At 43.9% G+C, this 17013-nt stretch overlaps 1 protein-coding gene and 1 long non-coding RNA gene across 2 annotated transcripts in view; both read right to left on the reverse strand.

Annotated features, from left to right (window-relative positions):
- Positions 1-17013, reverse strand: part of LOC100584258 (TBC1 domain family member 3G-like) — a 275592-nt gene that overhangs the window by 154820 nt on the left and 103759 nt on the right.
- The window catches only part of LOC105739059, a 92230-nt gene that overhangs the window by 948 nt on the left and 74269 nt on the right, over positions 1-17013 (reverse strand). The gene's annotated exons all lie outside the window — the stretch shown is intronic.

Here is a 17013-nt window from a genome sequence, read left to right on the forward strand (position 1 = left end):
GTGGTTTGGTATGTGGGGATCTTTGGGTATGTGTGAAAAAACACATAACCAAAAAGGATTGAAAATGGACAGAAATGCAGTCAAACATGCAGAGGAGGCTGAAAACGTAAGTGGGCTAAAAGGTAAGTCACACAGAGCTTCACAGATCTTGCTATGGGCTTTGAACTGTGTAGACAAAAGGATTTGTTGAAGAATTTTAAGTAAATGACAAGATCAAGTTTGGGCTTTAGAAAGACGTTCTGGCAGCAGTCTGAAGGAAGAGTAGTAGTGGGGAAGGACTGGAGGCCAAGAAATCAACAGGGAGGCTATTTCACTAATCTAGGTGAGAAGTGATAACATCTTGAAGATTGAAAAAGAGGGAACAGAATGGGTTCAAGGAAGAACTGAGAGATTAAATCAACAAGGCTTGGTTATTGGTTGGAAGGAAGATTATGTAGGGAAAGAAGGCATTAAGAATGACTTGGGGCTGGGTGTGGTGGCTCATGCATATAATCCCAACACTTTGGGAGGCTGTGGTGGGTGGGTCCTTTGAGCCCAGGAGTTTGAGACCAACCTGGGAAACATGGCTGAAACCTCATTTCTACAAAAAAAAAAAAAAAAAAAAAAAAAAAAAGCAAAAAATTAGCCAGGCTTAGTGGCACGTGCCTGGAGTCCCAGCTACACAGGAGGCTGAGGTGGGAGGATCACCTGAGCCCAGGAGGTTGATGCTACGGTGCACGGTGATCAAGCCACTGCACTCTAGCCTGGGTGGCAGAGTGAGATCCTGTCTCAAATAAATAAATATAAATAAATAAATAAAAGAATGACTTAGAAGTCACTAGTCTATGCAGCTGAGGAAACAAAGGTGCCATTAACCACAGCAGGGAATAGAAGAACAGGAGGAAAGATAAAGACAAGATAATGACATGCTATGTTTAAGATGCCTGCCTGACATTCAAGTGGACAAGCCCCACTGGCAGTTGGAAATCTCTGCCTAGACTTAATGAGAGAGCTGGAGGCTAGTGATTGAGCTGGGAATAAATAGGTGCCGAGGCTACGGACATAAAGGGCACACACCCACCAAGTACAGCTGGAAAGTGAGAAGATAAGAGACACCAGCACAGACCCTACAGAGCACTAACATAAATGGATTGATCAAAGAGGAGCCAGAAAAGGAAAGTAAAAAGAGGTGTCCAGAGAACAGCCAGGAGAACTGGCAGAGACCAACATCTTAGAAGGCATAGGAGACAAGAGGAGGAGGCAGTCAAGTAGGTCAGAGCTGCTGAGAATTCTAGTGTAGCATTTGTGACATTTCCCCATTAAACAGCAAAGCCTGTGACAGTAGGAACTCCCGGCACAGTACTTTGTATAAAGCAGGCAGTATCTGTGCCTCGATCTATAGATAGACATATAGATGTACCAATTTGGAGACTGCTAGTAACTACTAGATGCCCAGAGACCTCAAATCTGGAAACATTGCAATTTTAAAGTGTTACTTAAGGGTCAAATTAGCAATAAAAACAGTACTATATATATATATATATATATTTTTTTTTTTTTTTTTTTTTTCAAGATGGAGTCTTGCTCTGTCACCCAGGCTGGAGTGCAGTGGTGCGATCTCGGCTCACTGCAACCTCCGCCCCTCAGGTTCAAGCGATTCTCCTGCCTCAGCCTCCCAAGTAGCTGAGATTACAGGTGCACTGTAATTTTTGTACTTTTGGTAGAGACGGAGTTTCACCATCTTGGCCAGGCTGGTCTTGAACTCTGACCTTGTGACCCACCCGCCTCGGCCTCCCAAAGTGTTGGGATTACAGGCGTGAGCCACCGCATCCAGCCAAAAACAGTACAATATTAAAAGAGATTCTAGCTTTCCTCAAATTCCATTAAAAATTATTACTACCACCTTGTGTATTTCTTTGTATTTGGTCTTCAGGAGAAGACACATGGTTAACAATATAAAATGAGGAAGCTGGGGCAATATAATTCATCAGAACAGAGGAGTTCAGTTGCAGTTGCTGGAACACAGAAATTGGTGTCAATGTGTTTGGCCTTTACAAAAGTCATTCTGAGGGCAACATCATGGTGTTTTAGGAACTAAGCAATTTCTTCCTCCTCTTTCTCCCCCTCCCCCTCTCCCTCCTCCTTTCCCCTCTCCTCCTTCTTCTTCTTCTCCTTCCTCCTCCTCCTCCTCCTCTTTCTTATTCCTTCCATTCTGTTGCCCAGACTGGAGTGCAGTGACCTTGGCTCACTGCAACCTCTGCCTCCCAGGTTCAAGCAATAATTTTTTGTATTTTTAGTAGACACGGGTTTTTGCTATGTTGGCCAAGCTAGTCTCGAACTCCTGACCTCAAGTGATCCACCTGCTTCGGCCTCCCAAAGTGCTGGGATTACAAGTGTGAGCCACTGCGCCCGGCCAGCAATGTCTTCTTCAAACGTCATACAATGTTACAGTTCTTTTTCATTTGCCCATTCTTTCAACATTGAGCACCTCATATGTTTGAGACGCTGAGTTTGTCAGCCTCTTGACATCTTCCCATCCCTCAAGGAGTTCACAGTTCAGTGGGGGACATAGACAGGGGAATACAATGGAAATATACTGAGAAGTGCTGTGCCAGAGGCAAGCACAGTGCGCAAATGAAGACAGAGAAAGACAACCCAACTCAAAGGGCGGCAAAAGAGGGCAGTGGCATAAAGTCTTTCCAGAAGAGACAATGCCTGCCAGGTGTTATGGAGGGACAAGCTTCCAGATCAAGGAGACAGCAACTGAAAAAAAAAAAAAAAGAATTCAATATGGCTGAACACAGAGTACAAAGAGGGGAAGAGTGAGAGATGAGCTGCATGGGCAGGGACCTCATCAGACCCCGGAAGCTCTTCTAAGGATTCAGAGCTTGAGCCTAAAAGCAATGAGGAGATGCTGAATGATTATGTTAGAGGACTTCAAAGGAAGTCGTTTGCTTCTCATATTTTTCTTATTTCCCATTCTCTCTCTCTCTTTTCCTTCCTTCCTTTCTTTCTTTTTCTTTCTCTCTCTCCCTTTCTTTCTGAAATTGCAGCTGATCCTTCCTCTCCTCTCTCTCTCTCTCTCTGTCTTTCTTTCTTTCTGAAATTGCAGCTGATCTGGTCTATACCTAAAGAGAATAAGTACAAGGGATTTATTTACAATATGTCCGTGGTTGGGTGGAGAAAAAGGTGGAGCTGATCCCTGAAACCTGACTTTCGATGGCAGTAAGTAACAAAATGAGAAGAACCCAGGAATAATTCCCATCTCCCACAGACTTTTCTTCCATCTAAATCTGGAGATGCCTGTGTTCGATTTTAATGAGGAGGCTGTTACCTCCAAGGTGTGGACGGGAACCTTTTTTTTCTTGCCAAATGAGCAAAGAAAGGAATCTTAATTACAGAGAGGTCTACACTCTTGCTATTTGAAACTGGGTCCCTGGACCAGTAGAATCAGCATCCCCTGGGAACTGGTTGTACAGACAGAAATCTGAAGCTCCACCCCAAACATACTGAATCCAAATCTGCGTTTTAAACAAGATGCCTGGGTGATTCCCATGCACATTCAAGTCTGAAAAGTCCTGATCTACAAGATAGGAAAACTGCCTAGTTGGTAAAACCTAGGGCACTGTGTTGCAATCTGTGTTTTGTTTTACATGACTGATTGATGAGTAATCAGTTTGTCAGCCTCTATGATTACTAATTTATGTCCAAAAGCAAACTCAATCAGGGGCTAAACCCTTTCTACTCTACTGAACATTTCTAAGAAATCTCCACAGAGCCCACGATATTGTGATCCATTTAAATACACGACTTGCTCTCTGGCTGATGAGTAAAAGATTCATTCTTTTTTTTTTTCCTATTGAGGCAAAATGTGCATAACATAAATTTACCATTTTAACCATTTTTAAGCATGCAGTTCAGTGGCATTAAAGACATTCACACTGTTGTGCATTCATCACTACATCAACTCTAGTGTTTTCATCTTCCCAAACGGAAACTCTGTACCCATTAAACAATAACTCCCCATCACACCCTACCTCTCCAGCCCCTGGCAACAACCATTCTACTTTTTTTTTTTTTTTTTTTTTTTGAGACAGAGTCTCACTCTGTCGCCCAAGCTGGAGTGCAGTGGCGCGATCTTGGCTCACTGCAAGCTCCACCTCCCGGGTTCACGCCATTCTCCTGCCTCAGCCTCCCAAGTAGCTGGGACTATAGGCGTGCGCCACCACACCCAGCTAATTTTTTTGGATTTTTAGTAGAGATGGGGTTTCACCATGCTAGCCAGGATGTTCTCGATCTCCTGACCTCGTGATCCACCCACCTCAGCCTCTCAAAGTGCTGGGGTTACAGGTGTGAGCCACCATGCCCGGCCCACCATTCTATTTTTTGTCTCTATGAAGTTGACTACTCTAGGTAGCGCATCGAAGTGGAATCATACTGTACTTGCTTTTCTGTGACTGTCTTATTTCACTTAGCATAAGGTTGTCAAGTTTCATCCATGTTGTAGCATACGTTGACATTTCCTCCCTTTTGAAGTTGAATATTTTGCTGTATGTATCTACCATATTTTGTTTACCATTCATCCATCAATGGACACTTGATTGGCTCCCACCTTTTGGCTATTGTGAATAATGCTGCTACAAACATGAGTGTAGGAAGCTTCATTTATGCCAGCATGCAGGTCCCCTCTTCTAGCTTACCAACATTATTTTCTAGAGAGATGCCACAACAAACATAAATTCACAGTTAAGGGATGCTCTCAATGGATTTTCTCTCTCTCTCTGTCTCTCTCTCTCTCTCTGTCTCTATATATATGTATTTTTTTTTTTTTTTTTTAAGCAGAGACAGGGTTTCACCATGTTGCCCAAGCTGGTCTCAAAGTCCTGAGCTCAAGCGATCCACCCACCTCGGCCTCCCAAAGTGCTGGGATTATGGGCATGAGCCTCAATGAATTTTCTTTAATATATCAAGTCTCTAGTTGACTCCTTACGAAGAAAAGAGAATTTGCTGTTGTTGGGAGCAAAATGTCTGTTGCAGTTAGTCTCTGTCCGGGAGTCATGCCTTCCTGAATATAAACTCAGGGCCAGAGCCAAGACTTTAATCTGTGAAGCACAAGTATTGATTTGGTGACACCATTGTCTTCCCCTGATGCTATTCCTATCAACCCAAATTATCTGTGTGAACATAGGAGCCATTTTTTCTGGGTGTGCTGGGCAGCTGGTGACAAGCTGCTTGCTGATAGGCCCTGACAGAGATGAACACTTGGCTGCTGTTGGGCAGTCAACACTGTCCTTGCCAGGGCATTGCTGGGCAAAGGAATCTGCAGCCCTGAAGCCGATGAGCATACACCACCGCAACAGACCCAGTGCTCCATGCTGATTTCAGCAACCCACAGTAAGGCTCAGACAAGGGAAGAGGCTCTCAGCTTATGGGTGAACTATTCCTTTTGTTTTGTTTTGAGACAGGGGCTTGCTCTGTCACCCAGGTAGCATGATCTTGGCTCACCGCATTACCGCAGCCTCAGTCTTCTGGGCTCAAGCGATCCTCCTGCCTCAGCCTACTGAGTAATTAGGACCGCAGGCGTGTGCCAACATGACCAGCTAATTAACAAAATTGTAGAGACAGGGTACCCTTGTGTTGCCCAGGTTGGTGTTGAACTGGGCTCATGCAATCCTCTCGCCTCAGCCTCCAAAGGTGGGGGGATTACAGACATGAGCCACCATGCCCAGCCTGGGTGAACTCTTATAAAGAACTATGTAGGCTGGGCGCGGTGGCTCACGCCTGTAATCCAAGCACTTTGGGAGGCCGAGGTGGGCGGATCATGAGGTGAGGAGATCGAGACCATCCTGGCTAACACGGTGAAACCCCGTCTCTACTAAAAATACAAAAAATTAGCCAGGCGTGGTGGCAGGCGCCTGTAGTCCCAGCTACTCCGGAGGCTGAGGCAGGAGAATGGCATGAACCCGGGAGGTGGAGCTTGCAGTGAGCCGAGACCGCACCACTGCACCCCAGCCTGGGCGACAGAGCCAGACTCCGTCTCAAAAAAAAAAAAAAAGAACTATGTAAACGGTATTATGTCCCCCAAAATGATCCGGAGTCTCATTTCCTGGTGTTGCTTTGGGAAGCTGTGGGGTCAGCTCCCCTTGTGTGCTTTCCCTCAGGTGCCCAGTGGGCTGCTCTGACACTCTTCACTTCATCCCACTATTTCACCTCTGGGACAACTCTTTAGGTTGCCACATATGTGCAAGGATGAGAAGGATACAATCACACCACCTCATTTGGAAAATACACGCTGAGACTCTTGATTTCATCTTCTGTGGAATGACTTTTGCTTTGCAAACTAAATCTGGATGTTAAGACAGGGGAACAACCGCAAGTTCCCCATTTTCACGTTAACTCCTGGCCCTCAAGGATGATTAACTTTAGAAACTGAAAACGCATTTGGGCTAATTGTTTATGAGATCTGATTAAGAGCTTTACAGAGAAGATTTGCACCACTGTTAAGAAAGGCTCTAGGAATTCAGGAGAATGCACATGTAAGGGATTTCCTTCCACCGGATTAGAAGAGCTAGAAAACACAGCTGAAGACACAAGAGAGGAAGAGGTGAAGACCTGCCTGTACAAATCCAAAGAAAAAAGTCTGTATGTGGGTGAACACATCTGAAGTCCCATGAGAACCACTAACTAAAATGTAACGTGACGAAATAACGTGTGTGTGCAGCCACGTTAATGTGTGACATGTGTGTAGCTGTAAGGATCTAGTGAAAATCTGGGAACATGCATAAAAGAATTAAGTATTTGTAGGCCACTGTCTAGAATTTACAATTTACCTCCTCCCAAATTTGTCCTGATCTGTCCATTTGCAATGCCTTTCTCTGTCCTTTCCTTCTCCATTAATACATGCTTGTCACCTTATTCAAGAGCCAAGGAGAATCTCACTACCTGCAGGAAGACTGCCCAGACTGACCCCTCTTAACTGTAAGCATTCTTTTTTTTTTTTTTTTTTGAGACAGAATCTCACTCTGTCACCTAGGCTGGAGTGCACTGGCCCGATGTGGGCTCACTGCAACCTTCGCCTCCTGGGTTCAAGCAATTGTCCTGCCTCAGCCTCCAGAGTAGCTGAAATTACAGGTGCACGCCACCACGCCTGGCTAATTTTTGTATTTTTAGTAGAGATGAGGTTTCACCATGTTAATCAGGCTGGTCTCAATCTCCTGGCCTCAAGTGATCTGCCCGCCTCCGCCTCTCAAAGTGCTGGGATTACAGGCGTGAGTCACCGCGCCCGGCCTCTTAACCGTAATCATTCTTTTGCACCCTCTCCAAATGTGTGTGTCCTACACGTCCTAGGGGAGCCCACACGGCATTAATGACATCTTTCTTAATGATCATTTTCATGCCACTTTCCATATGTGTGGTTTGTGTTCCTAAGCCAGTCTACAAGCTCCTTGAGGTGGGGGCTATTTGGGAGGAGAAAGGGTATGGTTTGTTTGGTTGCTGTTGTTCTGGCCTTTTCCCTTGGATATCCTAAAGCAGTGCTTCTTAAACTTTAACAAGCACATTAAATGCTTATTATTGTTACATGTTATATGCTTATTAATGTTACCTGTTAAATGTTTATTAATGCTAAATGCTTCTTACTAAAATGCAGAGCTGATTTAGTAGGAATGGGTTGAGCCTGAGATCCTGCATTTCCTTTGTTTCTTCTCTCTTTCTTTCTTCCTTTTCTTTCCTTCCTTCCTTCGCTTTCTTTCTTTCTTTCCTTTTTTTTTCTTTTCTAAATGGAGTTTTGCTCTGTTGCCCAGGCTGGAGTGCAGTGGTGCAGTCACAGCTCACTGCAACCTCGAACTCCTGGGCTCAAGCAACCCTCCCACCTCAGGTTCTCAAAAGAGCTGAGACTATAGGCGTGTATCACCATGCCTGGCTAGATTCTGCATTGCCAACCTAAGTGTGGCTATTAGTTGGAGGACCACACTTTTGAGTGGCAAGGCTTTGTAACTCCCAGAATAGTGCTTCAACATAAACAAGCAAGACTTTTGGTAGTATTCTAGGAAAATTCCCTTCTGAGGCCCAAGCCCTTCAAGCATATTCTACCTTGCAATAAGGCTTTTCCTCTTTGATCACTAGACTGCCCCCTAAATTAACTGAAGCCTGAGGACATGCTTTTGTTATAGTGCAGTTGTTTGAATTTGTGTTTAAATCTAGGAATACAAATAGTTTTACTAATGTAATTTGAGAAGATTGGTGGGTTATTTTGGGTATGCATGGCCTAGCCCTGCAATCCTAGGATTCTCTTGATAAGCACCACAATTATACCAGCTGATCCCATAAAAAGGGAAAACAGTCTAGCCCGCATAGAGTGCCGAGAGCTGTAACACCCCCTTCTGGATGAGGGGCCTTCGCTTTTCCCCCAGGTGGGTTAGGTAGCTGGAAGCAGACATAAAGCTTTTATTTTCCTGTGCCTGGTAAGTCTCTGTTTCCTGTGGAAAGTCCCACTTCATCAGAGGCAAAGAATTCTCTCTTAGTTTTACCTCTGAAGCTAGGAAAATTAGTCTTTAACCATACTAAATAGACTTCAATAAACATTTTTCTATTTTCTTTTTAAATAGAGACAGGGTCTCCCTATGTTACCCAGGCTTGTCTCAAACACCTGGGCTCAAGTGATCCTCCCACCTCAGCCTCCCGAAGCGTTGGAATTACAAGGATGATCCTAGCCAATGAATGCTTTTTAACTGGGAGAGACAGACCAGAAGGATAAGCCGGCACTAATGAAACCAGAAAGACACTTGGCTGGACTCCTAGCATGACACCAACAAGAGGAAAGTCAAGGCCAGATGCCATTGCTCACACCTGTAATTCTAACACCTCGGAGGCTGAGCTGGGAAGATCGCTTGAGGCCAGGAGTTTGAGACCAGCCTGGGCAACATGGCAAGACCCCCCCCCATCTCTACAAAAAAAGTAAAAAATTTGCCAGGCCTGGTGGTGCACACCTGTAGTCCCAGCTACTTAGGAGGCTGAGGTGCTTGGGCCTGGGAGTTCAAGGCTGCAGTGAGCTATGATTGCCCCACTGCACCCCAGCCTGGGTGACAGAGCAAAACCCTGTATCGAAAAAAAAAAAAAAAAAAAAAGAGAGAGTCAAGTCTCTCAGGGCCTTGGTTTACTTATCTGTAAAATGAAGGTATTGGGCTGGGAGATTCCTGGCAGCCCTAACAGGTTAACTAACAGCCAACTTGGGAGAAAGGCAAAGAGACAAGAATTCCACCGCTGGCTACTTGACAGCACAATGTGACTGGAGTCTCTTGGCTGACTTGTATTCTCTCACTGGTCTCAGCCCAAATGCTTGCCCTGATATGGTACTGTTATCCCTTCCTAGTTTGGTGCCTCACATCCGCCTGCCTGTTGTAGAAAGACCTGAAAAGACATGCCCTGTGCTGCCACCTAGTGGTTCCTCTTCTATCAAGGCAGGGTAGACTCCCTTTCTGTTCTCCATCCACCGGCTATGAGGGTCTAACAGCAGAGACTAAAAATAATGCACTTCCAGGTGCCACCGCTTTAAGGGAATCAGGGACTATGACTAAGAACTACAAGGTCTTCTAAACTTTATAATTTCCTCTGTATTGTTATTTCCTGTCTGTTTCGCTGCAGCGATTAGCAGTAAAACTCTAAAAACAAAAATGACCAAGGTTGTTTTTAAGGTCAGCAAGGAAGCAGGGAACTGGGGAGAGACAGCACCCCAGGGTTTGAGGTAAACAACACCAGGAGATGGAGTGGGTGGAAGGAGCTGAAAAGCGGAAAGGAAAGAGGGTGAAGTCCTCTGGCTTGTTTGAAAAGGAAAGAGGGGGTGGGAAGATGAAGTTGCCTTTTAGCTGGAATGAAAGTCATCATCTTAATAGCATTGTCATTCTTTCCTGTTTTGTCTTTAGACGCACAAATCTGTTTCAAGCCTGGAAAATGAAGCAAATGTATGGTTTTCAGCTACTGTTGCAGTTCAGGGGCCTTTGTAGCAAATGATACTCCCCTAGATTAAGGATCCGAAATACAAATGTCTATAGAAAGGCCACGCAGATATGGTACCTGGATGGAGGCAGCCAGAGGTAAGGCTGTTGGGAGTGGTGGGGACTGTGGTAAACAGGAGAGTACTCACTCCATCTAAGGAAGCAGAAGCAACCAGTCCCAGGTGCTTATGGGCCTAACCAAACCGTGTACCTACATTGCTAGATCTTTCAAATTTTCAGTAGAAGCTGGAAACTTGGATTGTTATATGAAGTCACCTTATTTTTAAATGTTGGCAGCTAATGTTGCTTAAAAACAAACGACAGTACTCTGTGAGCCAAATAAAACATATCAGTGAGACATATTTAGCTCAAAGGCCAACTCTTTGAAAACATGAATACAGAGCATTTTGCAATCTGGAATGCTAAAGCACTAATATGATTTTTTCAAGGCATGTGGTCTTCTTCTAAATAACAAATGACAAGGCAACAAGCAAATACCAGGCAAATTGGGGAACTGTAAAATGCTTTGTGTTACGATTTGTTAAAATTGACTATTGTGCCTAGAAATTTATATAAAGAGCTAGTTTGTTAATTTTTCATGTCCAACTGGAAAGCTCCGATAATATTCTTTCAATAAATCATGAAACATTTATTGAGCACCTAATATATGCAAAGTAAAGATAGATAGGCTGGGTGCCGTGGCTCACACCTGTTATCCCAGCAGTTTAGGAGGCCGAGGCGGGAGGATTGTTTGAGCCCAGGAGTTCGAGAAGAGCCTGGCAACACAGGAAGGCTTCATCTCTTCATCTTCATCTTACAAAAAATTTAAAAAATTAGCTGGATGTGGCGGTGCATGCCTGTAGTTCCAGCTACTTGGGAGGCTGAGGCAGGAAGACTACTTGAGCCCAGGAGGTCAAGGCTGCAGTGAGCCATGATGGTGCCATTGCACTGTAGCCTGGATGACAGAGCAAGACCCTGTCTTAAAAATAAATAAATAAATAAATAGGCTGGGTGCCGTGGCTCACGCCTGTAATCCCAGCACTTTGGGAGGCTAAGGCAGGTGAATCACCTGAGGTCAGGTGTTTATGACCAGCCTGGCCAACGTGGTGAAACCCTGTCTCTACTAAAAATACAAAAAAAAAAAAAAAAAAAAAAAAAAAATTAGCTGGGCATGGTGGTGGGCCCCTGTAATCCCAGCTACTTGGGAGGCTGAGGCAGGGAGAACTGCTTGAACCTGGGAGGTGGAGGTTGCAGTGAGCTGAGGTTGTGCCACTGCACTCCAGCCTGGGCAACAGAGTGAGACTGTCTCAAAAAATCAATCAATCAATCAATCAATAAAAATTTTAAAAGATAAACTTTTTCTATAAAAAGTGTCAGATAGTATTTTACTTCATTTCTTTGTTTTTTTGTGTTTTGAGACAGAGTCCCAGTCTGTCTCCCCGGCTGGAGTATAGTGGTACTATCTCAGCTCACTGCAACCTCCACCTTCCGGGTTCAAGCGATTCTCCTGCCTCAGCCTCCTGAATAGCTGGGATTACAGGTGCCGCCACCACGCCCGGCTAATTTTTGTCTTTTTAGTAGAGACGGGGTTTCACCATGTTGGCCAGGCTGGTCTTGAACTCCTGACCTCAGGCGATCCACCTGCCTTGGCCTCCCAAAGTGCTGAGATTACAGGTATGAGCTATGATGCCCAGCCCAAATAGTAAGTATTTTAGGCTTTGAGGTCCATTCAGTCTCCATCACAACTACTCATATCTGCCTTTGTAGTCACAAAGCAGTCTTAGACAATACATAAACTAATGGATGTGGCTGCATTCTAATAAAAATTTATTTACAACAGGCAGCAGTCCAAATTTGGCCTGTAAGCCATAGTTTGCCAATCTCAGATGTAGAAGATTTAAGAGAGCTTGCAGCCTAATGCAATAGTTTTATTTTTAAATATTTACATGTTTATATTTTGCCTACTAAGACAAGGAATTAGAGTAATATCGCTATGGTTTTTAAGTTATATTTTGGGTGACAACACTGATTTTTTTTTTTTTTTTTTTTGATACAGGATCTCACTCATCACCTAGGCTGGAATGCAGTGGCTCCATCATGGCTCATTGCAGCCTCAATCTCCTGGACTCAAGCGATCCTTCCCGCAGGCTCCCAAGTAGCTGGGACTATAGGCATGCATCACTGGCTAATTTTGTATTTTTTGTAGAGACAGAGTTTCGCCGTGTTCCCCAGGCTGGTCTCAAACTTCTGGGCTCAATTGATCCTCCTGCCTCAGACTCCCATAGTGGTGGGTTTACAGGCGTGGGCCACCATGGCTGGCCAAAATCGTCATATTTTTGACTGAAATAGTTACTTCAGTGGAGTGGTTCGATTCCTCTGTGTTTTGATTGGACTTGAAACTGTTGTGTGGCTCTCACCTGTAGTCCCAGCTACTGAGGAGGCTCAGTTGGAAGGATCCCTTGAGTCTAGGAGGCAGAGGCTGCAGTGAGCCAAGATTGTGCCACTGCACTCCAGCCTGGGCGGCAGAGCAAGACCCTGTCTCAAAAGAAAAAAAAAAAAAAAAAAAAAAGAAAAGAGGCCAGGCACGGTGATTCGTGCCTGTAATCCCAGCACTTTGGGAAGCCGAGGAGGGCAGATCACCAAAGGTCAGGAGTTCGAGACCAGCCTGGTCATCAACATGGTGAAACCCCGTCTCTACTTAAAAAAAAAAAAAAGCTGGGCGTGGTGGCATGCACCTGTAGTCCCAGCTACTCAGGAGGCTAAGGCAGGAGAATTGCTTGAACCTGAGACATGGAGGTTGCAGTGAGCTAAGATTGTGCCACTGCACTCCAGCCTGGATGACAGAGACTCCACCTCAAAAAAACAAAAAAAACCAAAACCAAAAAAAAGAGAGAGAAAAGAAAAGAAACTGTAGTGAAGAGGCAACATGAAGCTGAGTACACTTGATTGTTTCCAGAATCCTAGAACTTCCTACCTGGAACTTTCAAAAATATGTTCTAAAGAGAGCAAATGAAGCAGTATATCATTTAATTTAATTTAATTTATTTATTTATTTATTTTGGAGACGGAGTCTTGCTCTGTCACCCAGGCTGGAGCGCAATGGTGGGATCTTGGCTGACTGCAACCTCCACCTCCTGGGTTCAAGTGATCCTCCTGCCTCAGCCTCCCAGGTAGCTGGGACAACAGGCGCCTGCCACCGTGCCCAGCTAATTTTTTTTATTTTTTAGTAGAGATGGGGTTTCACCGTGTTAGCCAGGATGGTCTCGATCTCCTGACCTCGTGATCTGCCCGCCTCGGCCTCCCAAAGTGCTGGGATTACAAGCATGAGTCACCGCGTCCAGCAAAAATTTCTTAATAGGGATGATTCCATTTGGCCTCATGACCCTTCCCTCTTCTTCCTGACCTAGAACACAGATGCAATAGCTTAGAGGTTCAACAACCATTTTGTGACCGCAAGGACAAAAACAACAAACTAAGGATGGTGGAGTGGAGAGAAAGAGGAAGCTTTAATGGTATCATTGAGCAGCTCCAATAGCCCTGAGTGGAACACCTTTGGGATTCTTATTACATGAGAAAAAATACAGTCCCCATGGAGTAAAACCATTATTATCTGGCTTTCTATTACCTGCAACCTAACCCTAAGCCTTTCTATTTGGGGCTATTTAGAGTTTCCTCCTATTTTCACAGTCCATCAACATTGCTCAGGAAATGAAAACGCAACAGCGATCTGGCATGCAATGCAGTTGTATTAACTCCCCAACTCTTCCTGTGCCACTTTAAAAAGTTGAAGTTAAAGTTATTTAAAATCTTATTACAAACTCAAATAACATATAAAGATCAAAATCCATTGAGTTTCTTTGGAAGAAGTCTTATTACAATACATCAACATCAAGTTCAAAGAAAATGTTCTGTAATACATCTTCTAAGAAAATCAAAGCGATTGTCAACAGATTTTTTTGAACTTGTTTTAGGTAGCAAACATTTTATGCCAACACACTATCCAAAATGTGTTTAAAAATATATAAATAGGGCCGGGCATGGTGACTCACACCTGTAATCTCAGCACTTTGGGAGGTCAAGGCTAAAGGATTGCCTGAGCCCAGGAGTTCAAGACCAGCCTGCGCAATATGGTGAAACCCTGTCTCTACAAAAAATACAAAATTAGCCTGGGATGGTGGCATGTGCCTGTAGTCCCTGCTATTTGGGAGGCTGAGGTGGGAGGATCCCTTGAGTCTGGGAGATGGAGGCTGCAGTGAGCCAAGATGGTGCCACTGCACTCCAGCCTGGGGGACAGAGCAAGCCCCTGTCTCAAAAAAAAATAGATAAATGAAAATGAAAATAAATTTTATATATATAACTATAGTCTACATTTTAGAGTTTTTTAATTTTTTTGAGATAGAGTCTTGCTCTATTGCCCAGGCTGGAGTGCAGTGGCACGATCTTGGTTCACTGCAACCTCCACCTCCCGAGTTCAAGTGATTCTCCTTCCTCAGCCTCTCAAATAGCTGGGATTACAGGTGCCCGCCACCATACCAGGGTAATTTTTGTATTTTTAGTAGAGATGGGGTTTCACCATGTTGCCCAGGCTGGTCTTGAACTCCTGACCTCATGTGATCCGCCCGCCTTGGCCTACCAAAGTGCTGAGATTACAGATGTGAGCCACCGCGCCTGGCTACATTTTAGAGTTTTATGTCCTCCAAACTCATCATGTTTTGTGACATATACATTAGATGATTATAAAGATCTTTCACACATCAGAGCTCCTACTTGCCAAATTTAGGACAATTTGATGTATTTTGTACATCAAAAAATAATGGCTTATAACATGTTAAATGAAATGTAAAAGCCTTATGAATTCACAGTGATTCAGAAGCATGCCAGCTAATAAATGTAGACAAATGATAGAATTTGAGTTTGTAACTGCCAATGTAATAATTGATTCAGTCTGGCTATCATCAATGATAAAATCATTGAGTGAAAGGATGTTGGGGAATAGGATACTTACATGGTTCCAGAGTTGCACCCCACAGATCAATTAATAAATTCAGGCCAGGCGCGGTGGCTCACGCCTGTAATCCCAACACTTTGCGAGGCTGAGGTGGGCGGATCACCTGAGGTTGGGAGTTCGAGACCAGCCTTGCTAACATGGTGAAACCCTGTCTCTACTAAAAATACAAAACTTAGCCAGCTGTGGTGGCACATGCCTTGTAATCCCAGCTACTTGGGAGGCTGAGGTAGGAGAATTGCTTGAGCCCGGGAGGTGGAGGTTGCAGTAAGCTGAGATCGTGCCACTGCACTCCAGCACTCCAGCCTGGGCAATAGAGTGAGACTCCACCTCAAAATAAAAAATTAATAAATTCAAAGGGAAAATGTATCTTTACCATGGAGAGATCTGGTGAATACCCTCTTAACCAAGCAATCAAACTTGGCATCACTAATAGTAGAACAATGGATGGCCTTCTGTTATAATGCACTAAGAGGTACACAACACCCATATATAGAATTCTGCTGGAATTGTTTAACCTGAAAATAAACATAAGGCAACAATCAAGGAAATTCAGAATCTGGAAAAAATCTGCAAGATAACTGGCCTGGATTCTAAAAAAGTTCAATGTCATGGAAAACACCAAAAGGTGGGGATTTTCTGAGACTAAGAGAGACCAAGGAGATAATCAGATACCATATGTAAACCTTGAGTAGATCCTGGATGGGAGGGGGAAAGCCTGCTAGATAAGAGATTTTTAAGATCATTAGAGATAGTATATTAAATTTTTTTCTTGAATTGATGTTAATTTTCTTATTCTGATTGTAGTGAGTGTTATTGTGGTTATATACTAGAATGACCTTTTCCTAGGAGATCTGTAGTGAGATATTTAGGGGTGAGGTGTCATGACAGCTGCATACTACCTTTAAAAAAGTGTGCTGGCCGGGCACAGTAGCTCATGCCTGTAATCCCAGTACTTTGGGAGGCCAAGGCAGGTGGATCACGAGGTCAGGCGTTCGAGACCAGCCTGGCCAACATAGTAAAACTCCGTCTCTACTAAAAATACAAAAAATTAGCCAGGCATGGTGGTGGGATCCTGTAATCCCAGCTACTCGGGAGGCTGAGGCAGGAGAATCGCCTGAACCTGGGAAGCAGAGGTTGCAGTGAGCCAAGATCACGCCACTGCACTCCAGCCCAGGTGTCACAGCGAGACTCCATCTCAAAAAAAAAAAAAAAAAAAAAAAGTGTACTCTGTGTGTGTATGTGTGTGTAGCAGAAAATGTGGTGAAATGTTAATGATTGGCAAATCTATGTAAAAGGTTTAGGATGTTTATTGAACTATTATTCCAGCTTGTTTGGAAGTGTAAAACTTTCCAAAAATAGAAACTTCATACTATGCCTCGGAATTTTATTGTAACTGTTATTTTTCTGGTAGATATTAAGATGTACTAGCTAGACATTCTGACACAAGCTGTAGGTATCACATAAGCATTATTCAGTAAAGATTATTTGAGTCTGGCCTACTACATGCCAGACATGATTTTAGGCAATTAGGATACTTGAATGAACAAAACAGAGATCTCTGGTCCTGTGAAGCTTATATTCCGGGGGGGAGAGACAGATACACTAAACATAATAAGTAAATAAATTGTGGGAAAAAACAGTCGAGTAGGAGTTAGGGGACAATTTGGGAAATACTAAAGTGGAGACTTAGATAAATAAATGAAAGAAGCAAAGAGATTGATTTAGGGTATATTGAGATAATGTCCAAATTTTCTATTATTCTAGGATACGCTGGTTTGGTTTCACCTGAAGAATACTGCACCTTTTAATCACACAAAGCCATTTCAAGTATTCCTAGTTAGTATTCACAATTGGTGTGCATTTAATACACTGGTTCTCTTTCACCTTTTACTGAATCCCAACAAGGGTGACCAGGTGTCCTGGTTTGCCCAGGACCAAGGGGTTTCCCATGACATGGGACTTTCAGTGTTAAAATTGGGATAGTCCTGGGTGAACTGGGATGGGTTGGTCACCTTAATACCGCCACTTGCCACT

The sequence above is a fragment of the Nomascus leucogenys genome, chromosome 14 (genome assembly GCF_006542625.1).
Source record: "Nomascus leucogenys isolate Asia chromosome 14, Asia_NLE_v1, whole genome shotgun sequence".
Taxonomy (NCBI): domain Eukaryota; kingdom Metazoa; phylum Chordata; class Mammalia; order Primates; family Hylobatidae; genus Nomascus; species Nomascus leucogenys.